The sequence below is a fragment of the Podarcis pityusensis genome (assembly GCF_964106645.2).
Source record: "Podarcis pityusensis genome assembly, chromosome: 10".
Taxonomy (NCBI): Eukaryota; Metazoa; Chordata; class Lepidosauria; order Squamata; family Lacertidae; genus Podarcis; species Podarcis pityusensis.
This window is the reverse complement of record NC_138035.1, coordinates 38,813,639-38,823,688: the sequence shown is the minus strand read 5'-3', so window position 1 is coordinate 38,823,688 and position 10,050 is coordinate 38,813,639.

Genomic DNA, 10,050 nt, shown 5'->3' with positions numbered 1-10,050 from the left:
ATGCATCTATTTAGTTATATTTACTAATTGCATCCATAAACCAATTTTCACCATCTGTTCACAAGGCAGTGTATCTAATTATGCCTGTTCTGCCTCTGTCCGCAGTGGCTGCTTCAGGTGAGGGATGTTGGGGGGTGGGGAGTGATGGCAAGAAGTTGGAGGGCAGAGCTCTGTGTGCCCACCCTGCCCACCTGTCACCCAAGCGAGCCACTTGTCCTCAGATACAGCGGAGGACGCTGTACTGCTGCCAGATTCAACTGCAGCCCAGCTTGCTTCTAAAATTGTCCTTCACCTGGCCTTTGTCAAAATGCCTCTGAACAGCTGTCTGTCTATCTACACACACACACACCTTGATAAATTCAATTAAGACACAACTAAGCAGGAACAGTGTGTCCTGTTTCACCATTTGGAGTGCAGAAAATGATGTGCCACCCACCAGTGCACCACCCATCTCCATCAGCATCGCCGGTGGAGATGGCACCAACATTGGCACTGGTTTCCGGTGAGAGATATCACTGAAATCCCACAAGATTACTGGCTCTCTGTGAGATCTTCATAACTTCAGAACCACCACAGGGAAGCTCCTATCCCTGGTAACTTATAAGGTGAGAGGCTGAAACCTGGAGAAAAACCTCACAGCCTCATTCCAGGGCCTTTGTGGAGAGAATTGGAGTGGGTGGGGAGAAAAGGCACATCTAGTGATATTCGGGGTTGACATCCTCACTAGAGTTTTAAAGGTCAAAACATGTCCTACTGTTGCTCAGCACACGGGTTCTACATACAGGGTTGTACTGAGGTGAAACTTTGGCCCACTTTCCTATTTCTCTGTAAAATATCACATGTGGCCCAAGGGCAGGCACACATACTGTCTTCCCTCCGTAAATAAGGTCTGGGTCAAATGCATATGTGACCTTCTAACATGGGAGAACACCGGGTTCATATACCGGGGCGATGTGATCCAGTCCCATTGGGAAAGTGTTGTATCCTGGTCGCGTGTCAAATTCTTGTTCATCTGTGGCTTTAGAAGACCACCTGGGGCAAGCCACTGTTTCCGCTGCCTCTGCTGCCCATTTGTAAAATGAGAAGCACAATCTCCTCTCTCTGGTAAGACTGCTGAGAGTGTAAATGAGATTAAGCTGATGAAGCATTTGGGGCACTAAAGCACTTTAGGGAAAGGCATATGGGCATCTCTAGGAGGTAAAAGGCTTTTAAAATATTAACAACTTGAACCTCAAACAAGCATCAGGGCCTGAAAGCTTAAGTGCTCGGATTCACTCATAAATGTGGGAAGGGTTGCTCAGTTAAAACTGGAAACTTGGAATGCTGGTTTCTAAAGGAATTGTATCCCCAATTCTGATACTAATAGCACCTTAGGGAGACAAACAGCAGTGCTGGGGGTGGATGTGAAAATTGTGTGCTGCTGAAAAGGTTAAAAAAAAACCCATCCCTGCCCTCCACCTCATGCTGCAGTTTCAATGTGCTGTGACCAAAGTTCAAATCAAGGGTCCTCACAGTTGCTTTTCATAAAAGAAATCAAGTAGGCAGCTGTAATCATGTGCTTAAAAGTGCCTCTTAATGTAATGTGTAGTCAGACCTTAAATGCGTTTTTGCATTTAACATGCAGGACTTGTAAAATGCAAATAGCATTGGCTGGGTATGGTGATAGTTATTGGGGTCACAGCCAGCATGGAGTGGAGATTTGACCCTTTCCTCTCCTGCTGTGGTCCTGAGGGGGAAACTCCTCATGTGTTTACATTGGGAGGAAATCCTCTAATTGTGGCACCACAAAGAGAAGTTCCCTTAGGACTCTGCCAAAGGAGGTTAGGATTCAGTCCATGTCTTGCTGGTATTCCAATCATTATCAGCATCCCTTTCCATCTCCCCCATGCTATTGCATTTTTAAAAACGCTGCACATTAAATGAAAAGGTTTCACATGTAGTTTGGCCCTTCGTTATACTAGTGGCCAAAATTGTGGAAACCTTTTGGGGAAAGTGTATTTCCGAGGTTTGATGCCTCATAACACCTGATTGGCTCTCTAAACACTCATACTCATGGACTACATTCAGATGAATGAAAGCAATGCATATCAACCTAAGCAAGCTGTGCTTCCTTTTTCTGGTTATTTGGCTACAGCTTTTGATAGAATACAGACAATTGAACAAACTTTGCTGCAATACATTCTTCATTAAAATTTCTTTCCATTGATATATAATTTTGTGGTATTGCTCCAAAAAAAGAAGTGGTGTAATGAGTCATGAAATGTTGGGATTACACCTTTTCCAAAAGGTTTCCACAGTTTTGGCCACTAGTGTATATCTGTTAACATATCAGCTGAATGGGGGCAGACAATGGCCATTATTCAAAGAGCCCCCTTTAGGCATGTGTGGTGTGTGTGCTTGCTATTGAGATTTCCTCTTTTCAAATTCCTGGAGTTGATTCTAGCAAGGTATTGCGAGCTATTTATAATCTACCTGAGCTCCAGGGCTGTTCTTCCTGAGGGGTTGGAAGCTGTTCCTAAAAGAATGAGGTGAAGGTATGGTCGAGATTGGCATCCATATAAAGATTTATAGCTTAGTGGCAGAGCATATGCTTGGCATTCAGGAGGTCCCAGGTTCAATGCTTGGCATCTCCAGGGAGCTGGGAAATTCCCCTGCTTGAAACTCTGTAGAGCTGCCAAGTGTTTTGAACTCGAGGAACCAATGTTCTCACTTCAACAGTGGAACAGACTCCCTCAGAAGGTAATGGGCTCTCCTTCATTAGAGGTTTATAAACAGAGGTTGGGTGACCATCTGTCAGGGACTCTTTAGCTGTGATTCCTGCGTTGCAGGGGGGTTGGACTAGATAACTCATTGGGTCCCTTCCAACTCTACAGTTCTGTGATTCTATGACTCAGTGTGAGGCAGCTTCCTGTCACTGAAGTAAAATGTGGTTCAGGAGAATCGTGTTGTTGTTTTTTCCTGATAAGGACTATTCCTTGTACGCCTTTTTAAAATGACTGTTCACCGCATCAGAGGAGAGAGGACAACCCAAACCATTTTGGAAAAGCTGTTTTAAAAGCCAAACCTTTCCCTTATTAATAAGTCACAAGCGAGACAAAAACGAGAAGTCAGAATTAACTATAATATCAGTTGTGTAAGAAGGACTTCTAGTGGCCACCGTGGTGCATTGCCGCCTTCTTTAGTGCACATCCATCTTCATCCTCTGCCAGGGGGATGAGGCTGACAGGCATGCCAGGGGAAATCAACTCCCTTAAAAGAGGATGAGCTGAATCTAAGTCCACACACACAAAGAACCCTGGTTAAATTGTGCTTGGTAGCACAGGCCATTGGTTCAGGGGACAGGATAAAGCTGTATTTCCCCTCTCTGGCACGACTCGAGGCGCAGTGCCTCAGGTTGTGCATACAGAGCTCTGAGGCCTAGGTTGGGACATGTTCAGAGGGCCTAGGAGAGAGCTCTAGTCATAAGAAGAGCCCAGTTGCATCAGACCAAAGGCACATCTATTTCAGTATCCTGTTCTCACAGTGTTCTCACAACTGCCTTTGAAAAGCTCATAAGCAAGATCTGAGTGCAATAGCATCTTTCCCACATGTGATTCCCAGCAACTAGTATTCAGACAAATCCTGACTCTGATACAGGAATCTTGTTTCCACTTTTTTAAAAAAAATGTGCACTCTGTGGATTATTTGTGTACTATGTGGGTGATATGCCATCTATGTAAAAACGAGGTTCGAGACAACTCCAATTTATCATAATATTGAGGCAGGGGCTTAGGTTTTGTGTGTGGAATATGTCCACTAAGGAAGGGGACTTTCCCCCACTCTCCTCCACCCACAAACCCCTTAAATCTGCTCTGGAAGGTTGTGGGAACCCCCAAACCAAGATTGAGGACTGCAGAGGGAGGGAGGGGGAAGTCCCTTTGTGCAAGCAGATCTCGTTCCCTGTGCACATACCCCACTTAGTACTACACTGAATTCCCCTCATAATATCTTATCCCTTGTATCCTAAAGGCTTGTGGGAAGAACAACAACTATATTTATATGTTGCTTTTCTAGGCAAAGCCCATTCAAAGTAGCTTACAACAATTAAAGAAAACACACACACACACACAACCAATTATTACTAAAATCAAAAAATAAAATGGATTCACAAAAATTAAAATACAGAACTCCAGCAGCATAACAATACTTCCATCCACCAGCTGACAACACAACCAAAACCAGGACCAAAAATAGACCAGGGTCAATTCTGATAAGCCTGAATTGTAGCATGTTAAAGATCTATTCATTTCAAAATGTTCATAGATTGAACTCGTCAAACACCTGTTAACACAGAGACGTGAACTGGAAGCAAGACAGAATCAGCTGAGGCATTCTTTGGTTGAGAAAACTACACTGAAACTTTGCTTCTCCTATCACTGGAGCGCCACCTGGAGAGAATATATGGATGGACAAATCTCTCCATTTTGGTTGCTCTCAGTTTCCCAATCCTAAATTGGTTTCTCCACATTTCTGAAGCAATTTGCAATCAGAAAAAGTCTTCATGAAAACTCAATAGCTATTATTGTGAATTTCTGCTAATATGCCCGTTTTTGCATGTTTTTTCAAGCCATTTCCCCTGATACAATAATTTTTGTATGCTGTTTTCACTAATGCATGCAACTTTATCCTAGTATGTACATTCTTGTACATGATATGCAGCTGGAGAACCTGCATTAGAAAATTCAGAGGGATGGAAATTTCAAAGAAGGGCTGTCTTTTGGTCCGTCATCTCTTCTTCCTGGTCTCGGGTTTTGTCAGTCCTTTCTGTTCCATCCATCTAGTCCATCAACTTGGTGACCTTCTATCCGAGGCTCTTAAGTCTTTTCCATGTCCCTTCTGCAGGTCTTCTTCATGTTTATACCTGCACTTTACTTTATCTTCTGCTGATCTTATTCTTAATTTCCTTCCTTTCTCTCGGGGAGACTCCAACTTGACAATATCTTTATCCCTTCTCGACAAGTCAGCCCATTCTCCATAGTCGACACTGAAATCCAAAAGATATTTAAAGGCATGTTTCAAAGTCCCTCCAAGATTAAAGGCCCCCACAACTCCGAACTCCCCCTGGCCCAAAGCCAGATCCGAAAAGTCAAAACATCCCTGCACAGGGGGATCTATCCAACTTCCCATCTCCAGACCAAACAGTACTCCATCTCTCCAAATCTGACTTTCTCCAGGTTCAGCCGTCAAAGACAGCAACTTACGTTCCTGCAAGGCCGCAGCTCTCTCCATTTCTGGTACTTGAGGTTCAGCAACTACCTCCCCCTTTATCTTCTTCACCACTTGCTCTGTCAAAGCACATTCCTGGATTGATTCCTGAGTGGTTTCTATATAAGTATTCACTGTTTGTCCAAAATTTCCAACTGCAACAGTCATCAAATCCATCTTCTGTTCCAGTAAAGCACTTGTCTTGCAAAAAGCAAGCACTAAAGCTTCTTCTGGGCACATTCTTGTTCAAGGTCGGTGTCTAATTCCCACGATCTTTTATCTCTACAGCTGTAGAATTCCCCAGATCGGCTCCAGCAACAGTTTCACAAGCTCCCTCTAGAGGAAACAATTTCTTTTATAAGATATTTATTAAGATTTTTTAAAATATTACAATAAAAATGAAAAAAATGAAAAAAAAAATGACAAAAATACAAAATAAAAATAGTTAAAAACACACAGATTTTCCATTACTTATTTTCCTTTGACTTATTTCCCGGACCTCCTCATACCTCCCTTTTTTGTATTCCACTTCAATCTGTTGGTTCAGCAAATCCTTTAAAAGTAATAATATTAAATTTTTACCTATTTATAACCCTTTTTTCATATTCCCTTAAAGCATTACAGCTGGAAACCACTTAATTTCTATCCAACATCATTCTAACATTCATTAGTTTTACAATATTTTTGTAGATAATCTTTGAATTTCTTCCAATCTTCTTCCACCGACTCTTCTCCCTGGTCTCGAATTCTGCCAGTCATTTCTGCCAGTTCCATATAGTCTATCACCTTCATCTGCCATTCTTCCAGAGTAGGTAGATCTTGTGTCTTCCAATATTTTGCAATGAGTATTCTTGCTGCTGTTGTGGCATACATAAAAAAAGTTCTGTCCTTCTTTGGCACCAATTGGCCGACTATGCCTAGGAGAAAGGCCTCTGGTTTCTTTAAGAAGGTATGTTTAAATACCTTTTTCAGTTCATTATATATCATTTCCCAGAAGGCCTTAATCCTTGGGCACGTCCACCAAAGGTGAAAGAATGTACCTTCAGTTTCTTTACATTTCCAGCATTTATTGTCGGGCAAATGATAGATTTTTGCAAGCTTGACTGGGGTCATGTACCACCTGTATATCATTTTCATAATATTCTCTCTTAGGGCATTACATGCCGTAAACTTCATACCTGTGGTCCATAACTGTTCCCAGTCAGCAAACATAATATTATGTCCAACATCTTGTGCCCATTTAATCATAGCAGATTTCACCGTTTCATCCTGAGTATTCCATTTCAACAGCAAGTTATACATTCTTGACAAATTCTTAGTTTTGGGTTCTAACAATTCTGTTTCTAGTTTTGATTTTTCCACCTGGAAGCCAATTTTCTTATCCAAATTATATGCCTCCATTATCTGATAATAGTGAAGCCAATCTCGCACTTCTTTTTTAATTTCTCGAAACTCTGCAATTTCAGTTTGTCTCCTTCTTGTTCCAAAATTTCCCAATATTTCGGCCATTTGGCCTCCATATTGAGCCTTTTCAGAGCTTTCGCTTCCATCGGTGACAACCACCTTGGGGTTTTGTTTTCCAATAAATCCTTATATCTTATCCAAACATTAAACAATGCTTTCCTGACAATATGATTTTTAAATGCTTTATGTGCTTTGACCTTATCATACCATAAATATGCATGCCATCCAAATACGTTATTAAAACCTTCTAAATCCAAAATGTCTGTATTTTCAAGAAGTAGCCATTCTTTCAACCAGCAAAAGGCTGCTGATTCATAATAAAGTTTAAAGTCTGGCAGGGCGAATCCACCCCTTTCCTTTGCATCAGTTAATATCTTAAATTTTATTCTGGGCTTCTTGCCCTGCCAGACAAATCTAGAAATATCCATCTTGTCCACAATTTGCAATGTTTGAAACAAAAACAACATTCTAGGCAATACATTCATTTTTATCACAGCAATACGACCCAACAGTGAAAGCTTTAAATTTGACCAAATTTCTAAGTCTTTTTTCACTTCCGTCCAACATTTTTCATAATTATCTTTAAATAAGTTCCCATTTTTGGCTGTCATATTAATCCCCAGGTATTTCACTTTCTTAACCACAGTCAAGCCTGTCTCATTCTGAAACCTCTCTCTTTCAATCGGTGTTAAATTTTTCTGTAAAACCTTAGTTTTTAACTTGTTCAATTTAAATCCTGCCACTTGACCAAATTCTTGAATCAGTTCTAAAACCCTTTTAGTACTAGATTCTGGCTCCTGTAATGTCAATACTAAGTCATCTGCAAATGCTCTCAGTTTGTACTGTTTGGCTCCGACCTGTATACCTTTAACCAACCGGTCCCTTCTAATCATATTCAGCAGAACGTCCAGGATCGATATAAAAAGCAGTGGGGAGATTGGGCACCCCTGTCGTGTCCCTTTTTCTATCTTAAATTCTTCCGTCACCTGTCGTGTCCCTTTTTCTATCTTACATTCTTCCGTCACTACATTATTTAGCCTTTTGTTCAGAATATATTGCACCTATACCATTTTCAAAACCTTGGCCTACCCCCATCCCCTGTAGGTTCTTCTTCATAAAGCTCCAAGAGATGTTGTCAAAAGCTTTCTCCGCGTCTACAAATATCAGAACTGCTTTAGTGTTTATATTCACTTCTAATTTTTCCAAGATATCAACTATATTCCTCAAATTATCAGACAAGTGTCTTCCCGGGAGAAAGCCCGCTTGATCTTTATGAATCTCTTCCATCAATACTTTTTTCAATCTCTTGGCCAAAATGTCTGCAAAATTTTTGTAATCCACATTAAGTAACGATATAGGGCGGTAGTTCTTAAGCTGAGTCTTTTCAGTCTCTGTTTTCGGTATAAGTGTAATGTACGCCTCTTTCCACGACTCTGGTGCCCTTTTCCCTTCCAATATTTCATTGCAGACTTCCTTGAAAGGTTGTACTAACCACTCTTTCAAAGATCTATAGTATCTAGAAGTCAGCCCATCCGGTCCTGGAGATTTGCCCAATTGCATGTTTTGAATGGCACCCTCTACTTCCTGTTCAGATATTTTGTAGTTCAACATTAATTTGCTTTCTTGAGAGATTTTTTGTAATCCATTTGTCTTCAAAAATCGGTCTATATCCATTTCTTTCTGTGGCCCTCGTGTGTATAATTGTTTAAAGTACCTCTGGAAACAGTTTCTAATCTCAATTGGGTTGTGTATATTCTTTCCTTCCACTTCTAGGTTTGTAGTAGTATTTAATTTTTGTCTTTTTTTCATTTGCCAGGCCAGCAATTTCCCACATTTGTTAGCTGATTCAAATGTTTTTTGTCTCATTTGTTTAATTTTCCATTCTATTTCCTGATTCATCATTTCCATATATTGTACTTGATATAATTTTATCTCTCTCAAAATCTCCTGCGACTTTGGTTTTGCTCTCAATTTCTTCTCACTTTCTTTTATTTTCTCCAAAATTTTATCTTTCTTCTCATTTTGACTTCTCTTCTTTATTGCATTCTGTTGTATCAGAAACCCTCTCATAACAGCTTTGCTTGCGTCCCAGATTACTCTTTTTTCTACAGTAGTGTTCAAAAGTAGTATTTTCTACAGTAGTATTGCAAAATAATCTCTCAAAGTTTTTGGGGCCTTTTTGTAGACTTCTTCATCTCTGAATAAGGTGTCATTCATCCTCCATCTGAAGGAGCCAGTTGATATTTGTTTCATCTCCATCCTTACAGCGTTATGGTCGGAGCAAGTTTTTGGGCAGATTTCCACTTTATCTTTGGTGCCATTCATCTAGTTACCCATATTTGGTCAATTCTAGTCCATGTCATCTTGGTGTCAGAAAAGAAGGTTCCCTCTCTTCCCTGGGGGTTCTTTACTCTCCAAATGTCCACTAAGTCCATATTGTCTGTCATCTCAAAAAATGTTTTCGGTAGTCTACCATCCTTAGTAACTACCTGTCTTTGTGCCTTGTCCATATTTGTAGATACTACTCCATTCATATCCCCCATCAGAATCAGATTGTAATCCAGATAGTCCAATAAAGTCTCATGCAACTTTTTAAAGAATTCAGATTTCCCCTCATTCGGTTCATATATTCCTACAATCAAAAATTTCTCTCCTTGAACTTGAATTTCAATTGCCAAAAATCTGCCTTGTTCGTCTTTAAAAATTTATTTCGGTAATAATCTCTCCTTTTCGTATATCACAACTCCTCTTTTTTTAACTTTATCAGATGAGATAAACTCCTGTCCCAATCTTTTATTAATCAGTAGTTTCCTGTGTAGCCTTGTTATATGTGTTTCTTATAAACAAATCAAGTCCAATTGTTCCTTTTTTAATAGATGAAAAACACTTTTTCTCTTTCGAGGAGAGTTCAAACCATTACAATTCCAACTTAACAGTTGCAGAGCCATGATGGGGTTACTTCGCTTTGCCTCCAACTGCGCTAAGTGTCTGTTCTTGTTCTGTCGATGGTGTCTCTTTCTCTGGGCCGTGCAATCCAAAGGATAAGTTTGATATGTCTAGTATTCCTTTTTCCAGTGCTTTTGGCTCTTCTCCGGATTCCGCTTCTTTCTGTAGATCTTCTTCGTGATCTTTCAAAAACCTATCTTTATCATTGACTGATCTTATTTTTATCTTTCTTCCTTTGTATTTAAAGGATAGGCCTTGAGGAAATTCCCACCTAAAGAGAATTCTATTTCTTCTCAACAGGGCAACTAGGTCTCCGTAGTTAAACCTTAAGTCCAAAAGATGTTTTGGAATGTCCTTAAATATCTCCACACTTGAGTCGTCAATTTCCAAAGTCTT